This window comes from Trichomycterus rosablanca, chromosome 4, assembly GCF_030014385.1.
Source record: "Trichomycterus rosablanca isolate fTriRos1 chromosome 4, fTriRos1.hap1, whole genome shotgun sequence".
NCBI classification, from domain to species: Eukaryota; Metazoa; Chordata; class Actinopteri; order Siluriformes; family Trichomycteridae; genus Trichomycterus; species Trichomycterus rosablanca.
In genome coordinates this window covers 9,347,863-9,367,059 of record NC_085991.1, presented here as the reverse complement: position 1 = coordinate 9,367,059, position 19,197 = coordinate 9,347,863, and positions in this window count along the sequence as shown.

Below are 19,197 nucleotides of genomic sequence, written 5' to 3'. Positions count from 1 at the left end.
TGGACCACTTTTGATAGATACTGACCACTGCAGACCGGGATAAAATGTTCACTTGATGCCTAATATATCCCACCCACTAACAGGTGCTGTGATGAAGAGATTCACTTTACCTGTCAGTGGTCATAATGTTATTCCTAGTCGTTGTACATAAATTTTGATAACTTAGTGTTGTATGCAGGTTATAATGTTATTTCACAGCCTATAAATTGCTTATTAGCGATAATTATGAACTACTTTTTCACTTCATTGATATATAATTGATATATTGCTTCTAAATAACCAGTATTTTGCTTACTACACTATTGTACATGTATAGAGCTTAAATAAAGGACATGTGCAGATTTTGATACCAGAATACTGCAGTGACCATTACAAATCTACACAGTACTTATTTTCTATTACAGTAATATACCGATATAATTATAATGTTCACTCTTCTTTATGTTACACTCCAGGAAAAATCTCCAGTCCATTTTTACCTGCTTTGCTTATTTGGGGTCAGATATATGTGTTGTAAAAATGCTTGACAGATAAACGAAACTGAAGTCTTATTTTTTACCTCTATTGGTCCAGCTAAAATGATCACTAACTATTTAAATGTAACATATTTCATGTCCTCGGACAGCTTCTTAGATGAGAACGTTTATTAAATTAATCAAAGGTATAAAGCTTTGTTGCCTCACTCCTACATTAGATTTGTTATTATCTGACTAATATTTGACACTAAAATGAAAAAAAAAAAACTAATGCCAATTAACCTCGCACTAACGGCAAGTTGTTTAATTCTATATCAAGAATGAAATATGTTTCCAGCTGCAGTGCAGATAAACGCATTGGCAAAAAACTGTTAAAAACCTGGAAAATTTAATCATACTTAATCATACTAAATATTTCATTTAGATGCTATACGTCCAATGTTATTTATGAGATTTTTTTTTTACTTGATTATTTAACTTGGTGGGTCACATAGGTCAATAGTTTATGTAATATTTCATTGTTGATTAGTTCCAAGAGAACATTAACATTAAGATTTACCAAAATCTATTTTGTTCAGTAAAATAAATGAACCAAGTGTGGCCATTTTTTATGTTTAAATATTCATATGTTCTCAGATTACAGTGTACATTAAAGTTTTTTTTTAAGAGGGTTAAAATATTAACATGAATTAGCTAATTGCAAGAAGCATCAATAAGGCATCATATATATATATTATATATATATATATATGTCTTAATAAAATATATGTATATATATATATATATATATATATATATATATATATATATATATATATATATATATATATATATATATATACACACACACATATATATATATTTTTTTTTTTTCTGCAAACACATTCATATATATATATATGTGTGTGTGTGTATATATATATATATATATATATATATATATATATACATATATTTTATTAAGACATATATATATATATATAATATATATATATGATGCCTTATTGATGCTTCTTGCAATTAGCTATATATATATATATATATATATATATAAAGGTGTTTGCGAAAAATGTATATATATATATATATACACATATGTACACAAAATCTTTACACAAGCACCCTTATGATACTTTTTGCAATTAGCTAGATTATGTTTAATACTTTAATATATTATATTATATTTTAATATATATTTTAATATATTATATTTTATATAAACGTGATATTGGTGATACGGGCATATATGGGCATATATATATATATATACTGTATATATATATATATAAAATATATATAAATTATATATATAAATATATATAGTTTATATATATAAATTTGCATACATATATATATATATATATATATGCAAATTTATATATATAAACTATATATATTTATATATATATATATATATATATATATATATATATATATATACACACACAAATTTCTTCACAAACACCTTAATGATGCTTTTTGAAATGAGCTAAATTATGTTTAATATTTTAACCAACTTACAAAAAATGTACACTGAGATATGAGCAGTATATTAATATATAAACATGATATGGGCAAACTTGGTTAATTTACTTTACTAAACATTTGGTGTTGGTTATTATAAAATGTACTTAAAAATAACTGCAATAACATATATTTATAGGAAAATAATTATTAGAAGTCACATATTATATTTAGAAGAAGGCTTAACGTTATTTTTACTAAATCATACTTTTATCATTAAAACATATTTCTCAATAATGAAGTCATTAAACATTAGTAATACACAGAGTGCATTTGACTGAAATCAGGTGCTTTTTCCAGCTCATTATAACATCATTTGTTTGTAAGTAAGTGTAAGAATTAAGAGTTGTTAAAGCAATTCTAAACTGACATGTCTATTATTGATATAATCAGATATATTACACTGGTACAGATTAGCCTTACATTGTTGTTTTTTTTGTTTTTTTAATTGGACCATAATTTACACAAATGTGCTATTTTCTGCAATGTAAGTGTAGATATAAAAACTAGATGGAACTTCAGTTGTGATTAGCAAACTAATGACATCTAATTCAATTAGTATTTGTAAACTGGAATGCAATTACTATTACTATATATTACTACTATTGCTGTTATATAGTAGTTGATAAACTAACAGTTTTCTTTTGTTTAATTAGGGTTGGTCTTAAAAATGACTCTCAGCTCAACTACTACTAATTTTGCCATTTTTGACTATGTTTAATGCTATTTTATAGTCACACTTTCTGAACTAACACTGACTACTTAACACTGAGTATTTTCTAAAAGTCTGTTGGTCTATTCTTTACATTAGTAAGATAAAATAACAACACATATAGTTAGAATTAGAAAGCATCTACAGACATCACAGACATCCTATCCATTCTCCTTCCACATCTACCTTTCACAAGATCACAATATCATCTAAGCTTAACAAGATTAAGTTCGAAATTGACTTTAAATAAGAAACTGCAGTTTAGATCATCTAGCTACAAGAAATTAATAAGGAAAAGGTACTTACTTGGTTGAACCTGAAGAGTAATTGGCTTTCCAAACAAAAGGGGATCAGTATAAGACACTACCTATTATACCTGTGCAAAAACTCTGGGTTGCCAGATTTTCCCTGAACTGAAAGCATTGACGCACATAGGGCCCAAATGGTGACAATTTTCAGAATTTTTATTACATTGTTGATTTCAACTGGTTTAAGGTAAGGAGTTAGTGATAAACAATATATATATTGCCGCAAAATAAGATTAGCAAATACTTTAATCTTGGAAAGTGGAGACTATTTCAGGAAGAGTCAACTACTCAAAACAGTCACCTCAACAGTTATTAACATTTAATAGCATAAATGTAATCCACTTACTTGTTGTTATGGTAAGTTTGATTGGCTTTCCAAAAATCAACGGAGTCTGCACAACAGTACAAGGGTTAACAAAAACTTATTTCATTTTAAAATAAAAACTAAAGTGCCATGATTATGCACACGTCCTCCATGTATGCACATACATGTGTGTAAAAAGAATTAAAAAAGAAAACAACACCAGTATTCGATGGATGCAGCATCGCCCCACAGGTTGCATTGTCCAGCTGGTCTTTAGATGTCAAATCCCCTTTTAAATAATGAACAACAGTGTTTAGGATTTTTGTACGGGGGTTAATTCATCTTCAATCACTGTGTGACTCGTAGTACACGGTAAGAAACAGCCGCACAAAAACCCTCCGGCCGATCAGCACATTACAGTTCCAAAAGGCTACTCGATGCCAAAAGGCATTTTCAGTATTATATTCACAAGTATTTAAGTATTAACAATCCTTAATGACATAAAAATATGGTAAAATAACATTTAAACTAAAGCAAAGGTTAAAACACGATCCGGTTTTAAAAGAATAGATATAACAATCTTTGAAATCTCACATCAGACACCAAGAGGTTTTTGTACAGACACAGTCGGTAAATGAATCACTGTGCGAACCCCAGTCCCACTGTGACACCAAGCTGAACAAAAACTGACTTCCTCTTCATGCAAATACTATTAAAGGAGTCATTAAAGGGACATTTATCACACCGTCTTGGACTGTGTGATAAGTTCTGTGTAAATAGATAAATAACAGATATTATACACTGCCTGGCCAAAAAAAGGGTCACCACCTGGATTTAACTAAGCAAATAGGTAAGAGCCTTCCATTGGATAATTACTGCAAGGGTGATTATGTTTCAGCTGGCAACAAGTTATTTAACCCTAACTAATGCAGTGAGTAGCTTCTCATTTAATCAACAACCATGTGAAAAGACACATCCTGTGGTCGTGGAAAAGATGTTAATCTGTTTCAGAAGGGTCAAATTATTGGCATGCATCGAGCAGAGAAAACATCTAAGGAGAAGCTGAAACTACTAAAATCAGGTTAAGAACTGTCCAACGCATTATGAAAAAGTGAAAGCACAGTGGGGAAACATCATCTTCGAGGAAGGAATGTGGTCGGAATAAAAATCTTGAATGGTCGTGATCGGCGATCACTTAAACGTTTGGTGAAATCAAATGGTAGAAAAACTACAGTAGAACTCAGGGATGTTTAATAGTGAAAGTAAGAGCATTTCCACACGCACAATGCGAAGGGAACTCAAGGGATTGGGACTAAACAGCTGTGTAGCCTTAAGAAAACCACTTGTCAGTGAGGCTAACCGGCAAAAACGGCTTCAATTTGCTAGGGAGCATAAAGATTGGACTCTGGAGCAATGGAAGAAGGTCATGTGGTCTGATGAGTCCAGATTTACCCTGTTCCAGAGTGATGGGTGCATCAGGGTAAGAAGAGAGGCGGCTGAAGTGATGCACCCATCATGCCTAGTGCCTACCGTACAAGCCTGTGGGGGCAGTGCTATGATCTGGGGTCGCTGCAGTCGGTCAGGTCTAGGTTCAGCAACGTTATGTGCTCAAAGAATGAGGTCAGCTGACTACCTGAATATACTGAACCACCAGGTTATTCCATCAATGGATTTTTTCTTCCCTGATGGCACGGGCATATTCCAAGATGACAATGCCAGGATTCATCGGGCTCAAATTGTGAAAGAGTGGTTCAGGGAGCATGAGACATCATTTTCACACATGGATTGGCCACCACAGAGTCGAGACCTGAACCCCATTGAGAATCTTTGGGATGTGCTGGAGAAGACTTTGCACAGTGGTCCAAATCTCCCATCAGCAATACAAGATCTTGGGGGAAAATTAATGCAACTCTGGACCGAGATAAATGTTGTGACATTGCAGAAGCTTGTGGAAACGATGCCACAGCGCATGCGTGCCGTAATCAAAGCTGAAGGCGGTCCAACCAAATATTAGAGTGTGTGACCTTTTTTTTGGCCAGGCAGTGTATTTTATATTGACTATTGGGTTCTGTCCTAGATCCCTGATCTACGTCCTACTGGCCAACTCTAGGAGGTTTCGTGGTTATGCCATTGAGCCTACTGTACTAGGATCAGTCAACTGCTTGTCCTGATATCCACAGACAGTTCCTCGGACTTTATGGCTTTTATTGTGGGCCCTTATAGAACCAAGTATGTACCTTTCCAAACTATGTCCAATCGATTGCAACAACTGAACTCCAACTGAGTTAAAGACACATGTCATGGATCATGGAAACAATCAGGATTTGCTTAAGTACATATTAGTGATTCTTGACCTTTTTGAACCAAGGATCCCTTCATACCTCATATATTTAAACCGACTAGGCATAACATTATGACCACTTACAGGAGAAGTGAGTAACACTGATTATCTCTTCATCACAGCATCTGTTAGTGGGTGGGATATATTAGGCAGCAAGTGAACATTTTATCCTCAAAGTTGATGTTAGAAGCAGGAAAAATGAACAAGCGTAAGGATTTAAGCGAGTTTGACAAGGGCCAAATTGTGATGGCTAGACGACTGGGTCAGAACATCTCCAAAATTGCAGCTGTTGTGGGGTGTTCCCGGTCTGCAGTGGTCAGTATCTATCAAAAGTGGTTCAAGGAAGGAACAGTGGTAAACTGGCAAGAAAATCGAATTGGTCTACCAATCAACCTTCTATTGATGTGATGTCTAGTTACAATGCCTGCATGCCCTTCATGGGTGGTTTTAGAGATGTCAGGAGGCATTTCATGCTGTCTCTGAGATACTTTAATCCAATCGCCTGGCTATCGGGTCTTGATGCCAGCCCATAATATTTTTTTGCATAGATTTTTTCCTCCGAATCTAGTCGTATCCAATTACCTGATTGCATTCTCCCGAGTTGCACGTAAGTCGCACACACAGCGACTTCAGACTTGACTCTGACTCATTTCAAATGACTCGGACTCAACTCGTGACTTGTGGACAACAAAAGTCAGCAACATTAGTTACGTGTGACAAATATATAAGACATCTATATATACAGTGTATCACAAAAGTGAGTACACCCCTCACATTTCTGCAAATATTTTATTATATCTTTTCATGGGACAACACTATAGAAATAAAACTTGGATATAAGTTAGAGTAGTCAGTGTACAGCTTGTATAGCAGTGTAGATTTACTGTCTTCTGAAAATAACTCAACACACAGCCATTAATGTCTAAATGGCTGGCAACATAAGTGAGTACACCCCACAGTGAACATGTCCAAATTGTGCCCAAAGTGTCAATATTTTGTGTGACCACCATTATTATCCAGCACTGCCTTAACCCTCCTGGGCATGGAATTCAACAGAGCTGCACAGGTCGCTACTGGAATCCTCTTCCACTCCTCCATGATGACATCACGGAGCTGGTGGATGTTAGACACCTTGAACTCCTCCACCTTCCACTTGAGGATGCGCCACAGGTGCTCAATTGGGTTTAGTCCATCACCTTTACCTTCAGCTTCCTCAGCAAGGCAGTTGTCATCTTGGAGGTTGTGTTTGGGGTCGTTATCCTGTTGGAAAACTGCCATGAGGCCCAGTTTTCGAAGGGAGGGGATCATGCTCTGTTTCAGAATGTCACAGTACATGTTGGAATTCATGTTTCCCTCAATGAACTGCAGCTCCCCAGTGCCAGCAACACTCATGCAGCCCAAGACCATGATGCTACCACCACCATGCTTGACTGTAGGCAAGATACAGTTGTCTTGGTACTTCTCACCAGGGCGCCGCCACACATGCTGGACACCATCTGAGCCAAACAAGTTTATCTTGGTCTCGTCAGACCACAGGGCATTCCAGTAATCCATGTTCTTGGACTGCTTGTCTTCAGCAAACTGTTTGCTGGCTTTCTTGTGCGTCAGCTTCCTTCTGGGATGACGACCATGCAGACCGAGTTGATGCAGTGTGCGGTGTATGGTCTGAGCACTGACAGGCTGACCTCCCACGTCTTCAACCTCTGCAGCAATGCTGGCAGCACTCATGTGTCTATTTTTTAAAGCCAACCTCTGGATATGACGCCGAACACGTGGACTCAACTTCTTTGGTCGACCCTGGCGAAGCCTGTTCCGAGTGGAACCTGTCCTGGAAAACCGCTGTATGACCTTGGCCACCATGCTGTAGCTCAGTTTCAGGGTGTTAGCAATCTTCTTATAGCCCAGGCAATCTTTGTGGAGAGCAACAATTCTATTTCTCACATCCTCAGAGAGTTCTTTGCCATGAGGTGCCATGTTGAATATCCAGTGGCCAGTATGAGAGAATTGTACCCAAAACACCAAATTTCACAGCCCTGCTCCCCATTTACACCTGGGACCTTGACACATGACACCAGGGAGGGACAACGACACATTTGGGCACAATTTGGACATGTTCACTGTGGGGTGTATTCACTTATGTTGCCAGCCATTTAGACATTAATGGCTGTGTGTTGAGTTATTTTCAGAAGACAGTAAATCTACACTGCTATACAAGCTGTACACTGACTACTCTAAGTTATATCCAAGTTGCATGTCTATAGTGTTGTCCCATGAAAAGATATAATGAAATATTTGCAGAAATGTGAGGGGTGTACTCACTTTTGTGATACACTGTATATATGAGATCCGATATCATTCTGATCGTGTCATTTTCTGCTCTCTAATTACGCCCCGGCCGTCTTAACCCGCAACGCACCAATGAGTAAATGTTCCAGCCAGCTGCCGGCGTAGTGATGAATGTAGCGATGACTCCCTACATTGAATTCCAATCTCACTTAAAATGGTGGAATACCCTACGTAGTGCACATAATGTGAATGAAATGCTCCTACAGGTAAGCAATGGTTATGGATTTTTTGCTGTGTTTTGGATTTTGGCCGCTGTGCTGTAATTTGCAATGAAAACAAAACGTCAGTTTAAGCTTTTAACTGGTACCTAGGAAAGTAAAGGCACGAAGTAAAATGGCAAAATACAGTCGCTAATCTGTTGTTTTTTTATCTGAACTTACATATAATTTGTTTATTTCTACGCTACATTTCCAATATATGTTTTGTGTAGATTATATTGACTCGTGACTTGACTCGGACTCTAGCCTAAAGACTCGTGACTCGACTCACACTCGTATTTTGTGACTCGTGAACATCTCTGACTCAGGCACACGCTGATCCCCACTATCCCCCGTCTCTGTGCAGGCACCGTGGATCAGCCAGCAGATGTCGTAACTGCATCAGTTATGAAGAATCCCTTCCGGCACCCTCCCTACAAACAAGCCAATCATTGTTTGTGTGGGCGCCCAGCCTGACGGTAGCAGAGCTGAGATTCAAACTCATGAGTTCGGGATGTCAGGTGTACTAGTGTACTATTTATTTATTTAATTAATTTTAACGTCATGTTTTACACACTTCGTATAGAGAGCCATAAGCAAGGCGCTCTGTCTTACACTATATTGCCAGAAGTATTGGCTCGTCTGCCTTCACTCGCATATGAACTTGAGTGACGTCCCATTCTTAATCCATAGGGTTTAATATGATGTCGGCCCACCCTTTGCAGCAATAACAGCTTCAACTCTTCTGGAAAGGCTTTCCACAAGGTTTAGGAGTGTGTTTAATGGGAATTTTTTAACATTCTCCGAGAAGCGCATTTGTGAGGTCAGACACTGATGTTGGACGAGAAGGCCTGGCTCACAGTCTCCGCTCTAATTCATCCCAAAGGTGTTCTATCGGGTTGAGGTCAGGACAGTCAAATTCTTTCACATCAAACTCGCCCATCTATGTCTTTATGGACCTTGCTTCGTACACTGGTGCGCAGTCATGTTGGAACAGGAAGGGGCCGTCCCCAAACTGTTCCCACAAAGTTGGGAGCATGAAATTGTCCAAAATCTCTTGGTATGCTGAAGCATTAAGTGTTCCTTTCACTGGAACTAAGGGGCCGAGCCCGACTCCTGAAAAACAACCCCACACCATAATCCCCGCTCCACCAAACTTTACACTCGGCACAATGCAGTCAGACAAGTACTGTTCTCCTGGCAACCGCCAAACCCAGACGGAGAATCGTGATTCATCACTCCGGAGAACACGTCTCCACTGCTCTAGAGTCCAGTGGCGGCGTGCTTTACACCACTGCATCCGACGCTTTGCATCGCGCTTGGTGATGTAAGGCTTGGATGCAGCTGCTCGGCCATGGAAACCCATTCCATGAAGCTCTCTACACCTCTGCGGCGACCTCTGCACACTATGTGCCTCAGCATCCACTGACCCGCTCTGTCATTTTACATGGCTACCACTTTGTGTCTGAGTTGCTGTCGTTCCCAATCACTTCCACTTTGTTATAATAGCACTGACAGTTGACTGTGGAATATTTAGTAGCGAATAAATTTCACGACTGGACTTGTTGCACAGGTGGCATCCTATCACGGTACCATGCTGGAATTAACCGAGCTCCTGAGAGCGACCCATTCTTTCACTAATGTTTGTAGAAGCAGTCTGCATGCCTAGGCGCTTGGTTTTATACACCTGTGGGCATGGAAGTGATTGGAACATCTGAATTCAATGATTTGGATGGGTGAGTGAATACTTTTGGCAATATAGTGTACATAATGGGAGCCGGACGGGACCTCATAACTGATGCAATTACGACCTCTGCCGGCGGATTGATGGTACCTGCACATAGTCGAGGGATGATGAGGATCAGGGTGTGTCTCTCCGTACACAAAGCTGATCCACATATGAACTCATCTCGTGCAGGTGAAAAGATGCAGTCAGCTACTGCACACGTGTTGGAGGGGGCAATATGTGCCCCCTCAATGGCTAGTTTCCTGCTGTGTTTGTGAGCCCAACCTGAATGTTACACCACATGAGCTCAATACAGGTGAGAGCAAAGAACTGGGTTTTTGTAGGGGCGATCTGTTGGATTGAATAACTGTGTCCCCCCGTAAGTACACACTGAAATATACTGTTGCAAAAACCGTTCAAAGTGTTCGCATGAACAGGCAGAAGATAAGCCACTGATGTATGTGGTAAAAAAATACCTTAAACCACTTTGGTTTCCTGTCAGGTTTTGTTTCGCATCTACTATGAATCATGTTATATTGGGTTAGAATTTAATCCCTAACTATAAATTTTATTTTAATTTTAGAACCTTGTTGGCATCTCAGGTAATTTTAACAAAACGTAAATGACATGTTCCCAAATCCCAAATCAGAAAAAGTTGGGACAGCATGGAAAATGCAAATAATAAAAAAAAAACATTCTTACATTTACTTTTATTTAATTGCAGACAGGATGAACCTGAGATATTTCATGTTTTATCTGCTCAACATCCATTCCTGCATTTCAGGCCTGCAACACATTCCGAAAAAAGTTGGGACAGTAAAGCATTTACCACTTTGTAATGTTGCCATTCCTTTTCACCACACTTAAAAGACAGGGAAAATGCAAAAATGGCACAAACTGGCTACTGATGAATAAAAACTTTTTAGATTTGCAGTGATGAGGTGTAGCTATGGCAACAAACCGCAGATTAAAGAAATATTGGCCACATTTCATGTCAATCACGTTGACCTGTTTGAATGAGGCGCGATCTACCAGTGTGCTCTGTGCGATCGGATGAACAATCTCGATCTACGTATTGGGCTCCCCCTGCTTCAAAGTTACTTTAAATAATGCAATTTTTGATTGCACCTACAATTCAAGCACCCTGGGGTCAGAACATCTCCAAAATTGCAGCTGTTGTGGGGTGTTCCCGGTCTGCAGTGGTCAGTATCTATCAAAAGTGGTTCAAGGAAGGAACAGTGGTAAACTGGCAAGAAAATTGGATTGGTCTACCAATCAATCTTCTATTGATGTGATGTCTAGTTACAATGCCTGCATGCCCTTCATGGGTGGTTTTAGTGATGTCAGGGGGCATTTCATGCTGTCTCTGAGATACTTTAATCCAATCGCCTGGCTATCGGGACTTGATGCCAGCCCATAATATTTTTTTGCATAGATTTTTTCCTCCGAATCTAGTCGTATCCAATTACCTGATTGCATTCTCCCGAGTTGCACGTAAGTCGCACACACAGCGACTTCAGACTTGACTCTGACTCATTTCAAATGACTCGGACTCGACTCGTGACTCGCAAAAAATGACTTGTGGACGACAAAAGTCAGCAACATTAGTTACGTGTGACAAATATATATATATATGAGATCCGATATCATTCTGATCGTGTCATTTTCTGCTCTCTAATTACGCCCCGGCCGTCTTAACCCGCAACGCACCAATGAGTAAATGTTCCAGCCAGCTTCCGGCGTAGTGATGAATGTAGTGATGACTCCCTACATTGAATTCCAATCTCACTTAAAATGGTGGAATACCCTACGTAGTGCACATAATGTGAATGAAACGCTCCTACAGAATTGGCGCTAATGGTTGGAAGAACCTCTTTCTGAACCAATCAGACCTTCTGATTGTAATTTTTTATTTATTTGCATTTATCCAGTTTGCGTCACACAGATGACGTGTCAATGTTACTTCACAACCGGGAAAAGTTTGGAGGTTTTTAATTATAAGCACATTTACAAAATAACGGATTCTATTTCTAATGGGACACACGGTTCTAAATGTAATAGCATCTAGAAGAACATAAGCTAAGGTAAGCAGTGGTTATGGATTTTTTGCTGTGTTTTGGATTTTGACCGCTGTGCCGTAATTTGCAATGAAAACAAAACGTCAGTTTAAGCTTTTAACTGGAAATGTAGATACAATTTTGTATCTCCAATTCACCTCACTTGCATGTCCTCGGACTGTCGGAGGAAACCGGAGCTCCTGGAGGAAACCCACACAGACACGGGGAGAACATGTAAACTCAACACAGAAAGGTCTAATATATTAAGGTTTAAAGGCACTGTTGCATGTATCTACAGTGGCAGTACTTAGCCCCAACCTCTCATTCCCTCATCTGCTTCAAGCTGCCCTCCTGCTACTTTTTTTGGACACCATATTATGGTCACCCTAGAATTATACAGTTAGAGAAACAACAAAGGTGGGGTATTTACAGGTGTATTAAACTCTACTGTAATGTACAACAACTGTCTAATTAGAATTTACACACTATCAGGGGAACACAATAACCAACAAGAACACTATCTGACACGGGAAAAAAAACATTTAACAACAACAGATCATATAGAGAGCCATAAGCAAGGCTCTGTCTTACACTATATTGCCAAAAGTATTCGCTCGTCTGCCTTCACACGCATATGAACTTGAGAGACGTCCCATTCTTAATCCATAGGGTTTAATATGATGTCGGCCCACCCTTTGCAGCTATAACAGCTTCAACTCTTCTTGGAAGGCTTTCCACAAGGTTTAGGAGTGTGTTTATGGGAATTTCTGATCATTCTTCCAGAAGCGCATTTGTGAGGTCAGATACTGATGTTGGACGAGAAGGCCTGGCTCACAGTCTTCGCTCTAATTCATCCCAAAGGTGTTCTATCGGGTTGAGGTGCAGGCCAGTCAAGTTCTTCCACACCAGACTCGCTCATCCATGTATTTATGGATCTTGCTTTGTGCACTGGTGCGCAGTCATGTTGGAACAGGAAGGGGCCATCCCCAAACTGTTCCCACAAAGTTGGGAGCATGAAATTGTCCAAAATCTCTTGGTATGCTGAAGCATTAAGAGTTCCTTTCACTGGAACTAAGGGGCCGAGACCAACTCCTGAAAAACAACCCCACACCATAATCCCCCCAACACCAAACTTTACACTCGGCACAATGCAGTCAGACAAGTACCGTTCTCCTGGCAACTGCCAAACCCAGACAGAGAAGCGTGATTCATCACTCCAGAGAACACATCTCCTCTGCTCTAGAGTCCAGTGGTGGTGTGCTTTACACCCCTGCATCCGACGCTTTGCATCGCGCTTGGTGATAAGGCTTGGATGCAGCTGCTCGGCCATGGAAACCCATTCCATAAAGCTCTCTACACACTGTTCTTCAGCTAATCTGAAGGCCACATGAAGTTTGGAGGTCTGTAGGTATTGACTCTGCAGAAAGTTGGCGACCTCTGCACACTATGCGCCTCAGCATCCACTGACCCGCTCTGTCATTTTCCATGGCCACTGACCACTGACATTTGACTGTGGAATATTTAGTAGCAAAGAAATTTCACGACTGGACTTGTTGCACAGGTGGCGTCCTATCACGGTACCACGCTGGAATTCACTGAGCTCCTGAGAGCGACCCATTCTTTCACAAACGTTTGTAGAAGCAGTCTGCATGCCTAGGTGCTTGGTTTTATACACCTGTGGACATGGAAGTGATTGGAACACCTGAATTCATGGTTTGGATGGGTGAGTGAATGCATCATCAATGGCGGATTGTTGGTGCCTGCACAGAGTCGAGGGATAATGAAGATCAGGGTGTGGCTCTCCGTACACAAAGCTGATCTGCATATGAACTCATCTCGTGCAGGTGAAAAGATGCAGTCAGCTACTGCACACATGTCGGAGGGGGCAATATGTGCCCCCTCAATGGCTAGATTCCTGCTGTATACACCACATGAGCTCAATACAGGTGAGAGCAAAGAACTGGGTTTTTGTAGGGGCGATCTGTTGGATTGAATAACTGTGTCCCCACGTAAGTACACACTGAAATATACTGTTGCAAAAACCGTTCAAAGTTTTTACATGAACAGGAAAGAAGATAAGCCACTGGTGTATGTGGTAAAAAATACCTTAAACCACTCTGGTTTCCTGTCAGGTTTTGTTTCGCATCTACTGTGAATCATGTCATATTGGGTTGGAATTTAATCCTCAACTATAAATTTTATTTTAATTTTAGAACCTGTTGGCATCTTAGGTAATTTTAACAAAATGTAAATGACGCATGTTCCCATTTATATAACACTTTTTTTTACAATCCCAAATCAGAAAAAGTTGGGACAGCATGGAAAAAAACTCAGTTTCTTACATTTACTTTGACTTTTATTTAATTGCAGACAGGATGAACCTGAGATATTTCATCTTTTATCTGCTCAACTTTCATTCCTGCATTTCAGGCCTGCAACACATTCTGAAAAAAGTTGGGACAGTAAAGCATTTACCACTTTGTAATGTTGCCATTCCTTTTCACCACACTTAAAAGACAGGAAAACTGGCTACTGATGAATAAAAACTTTTTAGTTTTTTGAGGTGTAGCTATGGTAACAAACCACAGTTTAAAGAAACAGTGGCCACATTTCATGTCAATCACGCTGACCTGTTTGAATGAGGCGCGATCTACCAGTGTGCTCAGTGCGATCGAATCGACGTATTGGGCACCCCCTGCTTCAAAGTTACTTTAAATAATGCAATTTTTGATTGCACCTACAATTCAAGCACCCACTATTTGTCCACTTTGATAGTCCTGTCTTATAGCAAATGAGCTGATAGAGCTCACTAGTACATCTCACTACATCTGTTTTTTTTTTTTTAATGTTTTTATCTGTGTGGTCCGATCCAACAGACGAGCTACTGTAGCTCAAATTGCTAGTCGAAGACCAGTCAGGGTGACCAGACCACGGAGCAATGAAAGAAGGTGGCCTGGTCTGATGAATCAGGTTTTCTTTTACATCACGTGGATGGCCGGGTGCGTGTGCGTCGCTTACCTGGGGAACCAGGATGCACTATGGGAAGAAGGCAAGCCGGAGAAGGCAGTGTGATGCTTTCGGCAATGTTCTGCTGGGAAACCTTGGGTCCTGCCATCCATGTGGATGTTACTTTGACACGTACCACCTATAGGGTGGCCAGCCGTCCGGCTTTAGGTCGGACAGTCCGGTTTTTCAGCTGCCAGTTAAACACTTAAAAATTCTCCTTTCTGAGTGAACTGGTTACATTTTTGATCAATATTATATGAGTCATTGGCTCAGGTACATGTCAAAACAAATGCTTTGTATTTCATTGGTTTAACAGCCTCATTTGACTGCTTATCGTGCTACCTATCGTGGGCGGACCTCTAAATGCTAGTCTGTGATTGGGTGGTTGAATTTCGCCCGCTCGCTCTGTTCTGCATACACCTCTACTCGAGTCAATTAGTCAGCTCTCATGCTCAGGAACGCTGTGAAAATGCCTCATGGAAACAATATCCCTGATCGCTGTGACCTCTTCCAGCAGGAGCGAAAATGCTTCAGGAATGGTTTGAGGAGCACAACAACGAGTTTGAGGTGTTGACTTGGCCTCCAAATTACCCAGATCTCAACTTGATCGAGCATCTGTGAGATGTGCTGGACGAACAAGTCCGATCCATGGAGGCCCCACCTCACAACTTACAGGAGTTAAAGGATCCGCTGGTAACATCTTGGTGCCAGATACCACAGCACACCTTCAGGGGTCTAGTGGAGTCCATGCCTCGACGGGTCAGGGCTGTTTTGGCAGCAAAAGGGGACCAACACAATATTAGGAAGGTGATCATGATGTTGCCTGATCGGTGTATATCTAAGAGTATATACAGTTCTATAGTTCTACACTCTAACCTTCCTTACCGATACATTTTTCCCAGAGTCGTACAAACTTTTTAATGCCATCAGCAAAAAACGTTTTGGGATGAGTGTGTACTGCTTTCACATCTTCACCACATGACAATCTTCTTCCTCTTAAAGCTTCTTTGAGCGTCCGAAAAGGTGAAAATCAGACGCCGCTAAATCCGGATACTAAGCTCTCTCTCAGTCTCTCAGACACGACCGATTACTACTCCTCCCACCCTCACGTCTCAAACCACAATAGAAAAGTGCGGAAACTTTTTGAAGATCCCTCGTATTATTGTGTAAGAATGTGTGTGTATGTGTTTGAATCGCTTGATTAGATGGTACCAACATACAGCTGATACACCAATCAAGCAAAAAGACTAATTAAAAAGTAATTCTTGAGTTTAGAGTCGACTAGTTCGTAGGGTTACGGAAAAAGAAGAGTCATGTCCCCATAGTGAGCCAAATAACCGGTACAGTCCTAATTCCAACGGTTTTGCTGCGGACCTCTCTATCTGCTAATCAGGGTCCACCCACATGGTCCGGTCATCCCGCCCTAGCAGAAACGTGTCTGCTATAACAATTAAACCACCTCCTTGTTTCTACACTCACTGTCCATTTTATCAGCTCCACTTACCATATAGGAGCACTTTGTAGTTCTACAATTACTGACTGTAGTCCATCTATTTCTCTGCATGCTTTGTTAGCTGTTCCCACAGAGCAGGTATTATTTAGATGGTGGATCATTCTCAGCACTGCAGTGACACTGACATGGTGGTGGTGTGCTGGTATGAGTGGATCAGACACAGCAGCGCTGCTGGAGTTTTTAAATACAGTGTCCACTCACTGTCCACTCTGTTAGACACTCTTACCTTACTTGGTCCACCTTTTAGATGTAAATTCAGAGGCGGTCGCTCATCTATTGCTGCTGTTTGAGCTGGTCATCTTTGAGATCTTCATCAGTGATCACAGGACACTGCCCACGGGGCGCTGTTGGCTGGATGTTTTGGGTTGGTGGACTATTCTCAGTCCAGCAGTGACAGTGAGGTGTTTAACCCTTTCCGGTCCATGACCTTTTTACACAGTTTTTGTAGTCTGGTCCAAGCAAATTTTGATGGTTCACGTAAGGAGCTGTTTGGTCTTATATTGTGATAAATGAATGCCGTCAGTATTGTGATCGAAGCTGATAAATTTTTTATTGTATCCAAATAAGCTAAAGACAATTTTACAGTTTATAATTTTTCATTGTACGGTACCTTTTGAAACAATTACCAATATGTAATCCAGGTTTTCTTTCGCAAATTTCGCACATACAGTATATACAGTGTATCACAAAAGTGAGTACACCCCTCACATTTCTGCAAATATTTTATTATATCTTTTCATGGGACAACACTATAGAAGTAAAACTTGGATATAACTTAGAGTAGTCAGTGTACAACTTGTATAGCAGTGTAGATTTACTGTCTTCTGAAAATAACTCAACACACAGCCATTAATGTCTAAATAGCTGGCAACATAAGTGAGTACACCCCACAGTGAACATGTCCAAATTGTGCCCAAAGTGTCAATATTTTGTGTGACCACCATTATTATCCAGCACTGCCTTAACCCTCCTGGGCATGGAGTTCACCAGAGCTGCACAGGTTGCTACTGGAATCCTCTTCCACTCCTCCATGATGACATCACGGAGCTGGTGGATGTTAGACACCTTGAACTCCTCCACCTTCCACTTGAGGATGCGCCACAGGTGCTCAATTAGGTTTAGTCCATCACCTTTACCTTCAGCTTCCTCAGCAAGGCAGTTGTCATCTTGGAGGTTGTGTTTGGGGTCGTTATCCTGTTGGAAAACTGCCATGAGGCCCAGTTTTCGAAGGGAGGGGATCATGCTCTGTTTCAGAATGTCACAGTACATGTTGGAATTCATATTTCCCTCAATGAACTGCAGCTCCCCAGTGCCAGCAACACTCATGCAGCCCAAGACCATGATGCTACCACCACCATGCTTGACTGTAGGCAAGATACAGTCGTCTTGGTACTTCTCACCAGGGCGCCGCCACACATGCTGGACACCATCTGAGCCAAACAAGTTTATCTTCGTCTCGTCAGACCACAGGGCATTCCAGTAATCCATGTTCTTGGACTGCTTGTCTTCAGCAAACTGTTTGCTGGCTTTCTTGTGCGTCAGCTTCCTTCTGGGATGACGACCATGCAGACCGAGTTGATGCAGTGTGCGGCGTATGGTCTGAGCACTGACAGGCTGACCTCCCACGTCTTCAACCTCTGCAGCAATGCTGGCAGCACTCATGTGTCTATTTTTTTAAGCCAACCTCTGGATATGACGCCGAACACGTGGACTCAACTTCTTTGGTCGACCCTGGCGAAGCCTGTTCCGAGTGGAACCTGTCCTGGAAAACCGCTGTATGACCTTGGCCACCATGCTGTAGCTCAGTTTCAGGGTGTTAGCAATCTTCTTATAGCCCAGGCCATCTTTGTGGAGAGCAACAATTCTATTTCTCACATCCTCAGAGAGTTCTTTGCCATGAGGTGCCATGTTGAATATCCAGTGGCCAGTATGAGAGAATTGTACCCAAAACACCAAATTTAACAGCCCTGCTCCCCATTTACACCTGGGACCTTGACACATGACACCAGGGAGGGACAACGACACATTTGGGCACAATTTGGACATGTTCACTGTGGGGTGTACTCACTTATGTTGCCAGCTATTTAGACATTAATGGCTGTGTGTTGAGTTATTTTCAGAAGACAGTAAATCTACACTGCTATACAAGTTGTACACTGACTACTCTAAGTTATATCCAAGTTTTATTTCTATAGTGTTGTCCCATGAAAAGATATAATAAAATATTTGCAGAAATGTGAGGGGTGTACTCACTTTTGTGATACACTGTATATACACACAGGGTGAGACAAAAGTCGCAGGACACTCTTATTTCAGAAACGAAAGGAAAAATGACATATAAGTAAGTAATGGGTGAGGGGGCCTATCTTTTAGGCTATGTCCGCCATCTTGAAAGCCGCCATATTGGAGCAAGGGCAAGTTTTTCCAATGGGAAGGTGGTCATGTAGCATATCAAAGAAGACCAGAATTTTCTCAGAAATCAATTGCCGCAATCAGATTTGCAATATCTCTTGTGGTTCAAAACTTTTGTTGTTCGTTATAGGTAACTGAAGATGGAATTGACGAAAGAAGAGAGGATTGAGGCGATTCTGATGTCCGGGGAACGCAGCTGCCGTATCATAGCCACAGACTTCAACAACCGACACCCAGAAAGACCACCAATTTCACACAGCACTGTTGCATCCCTC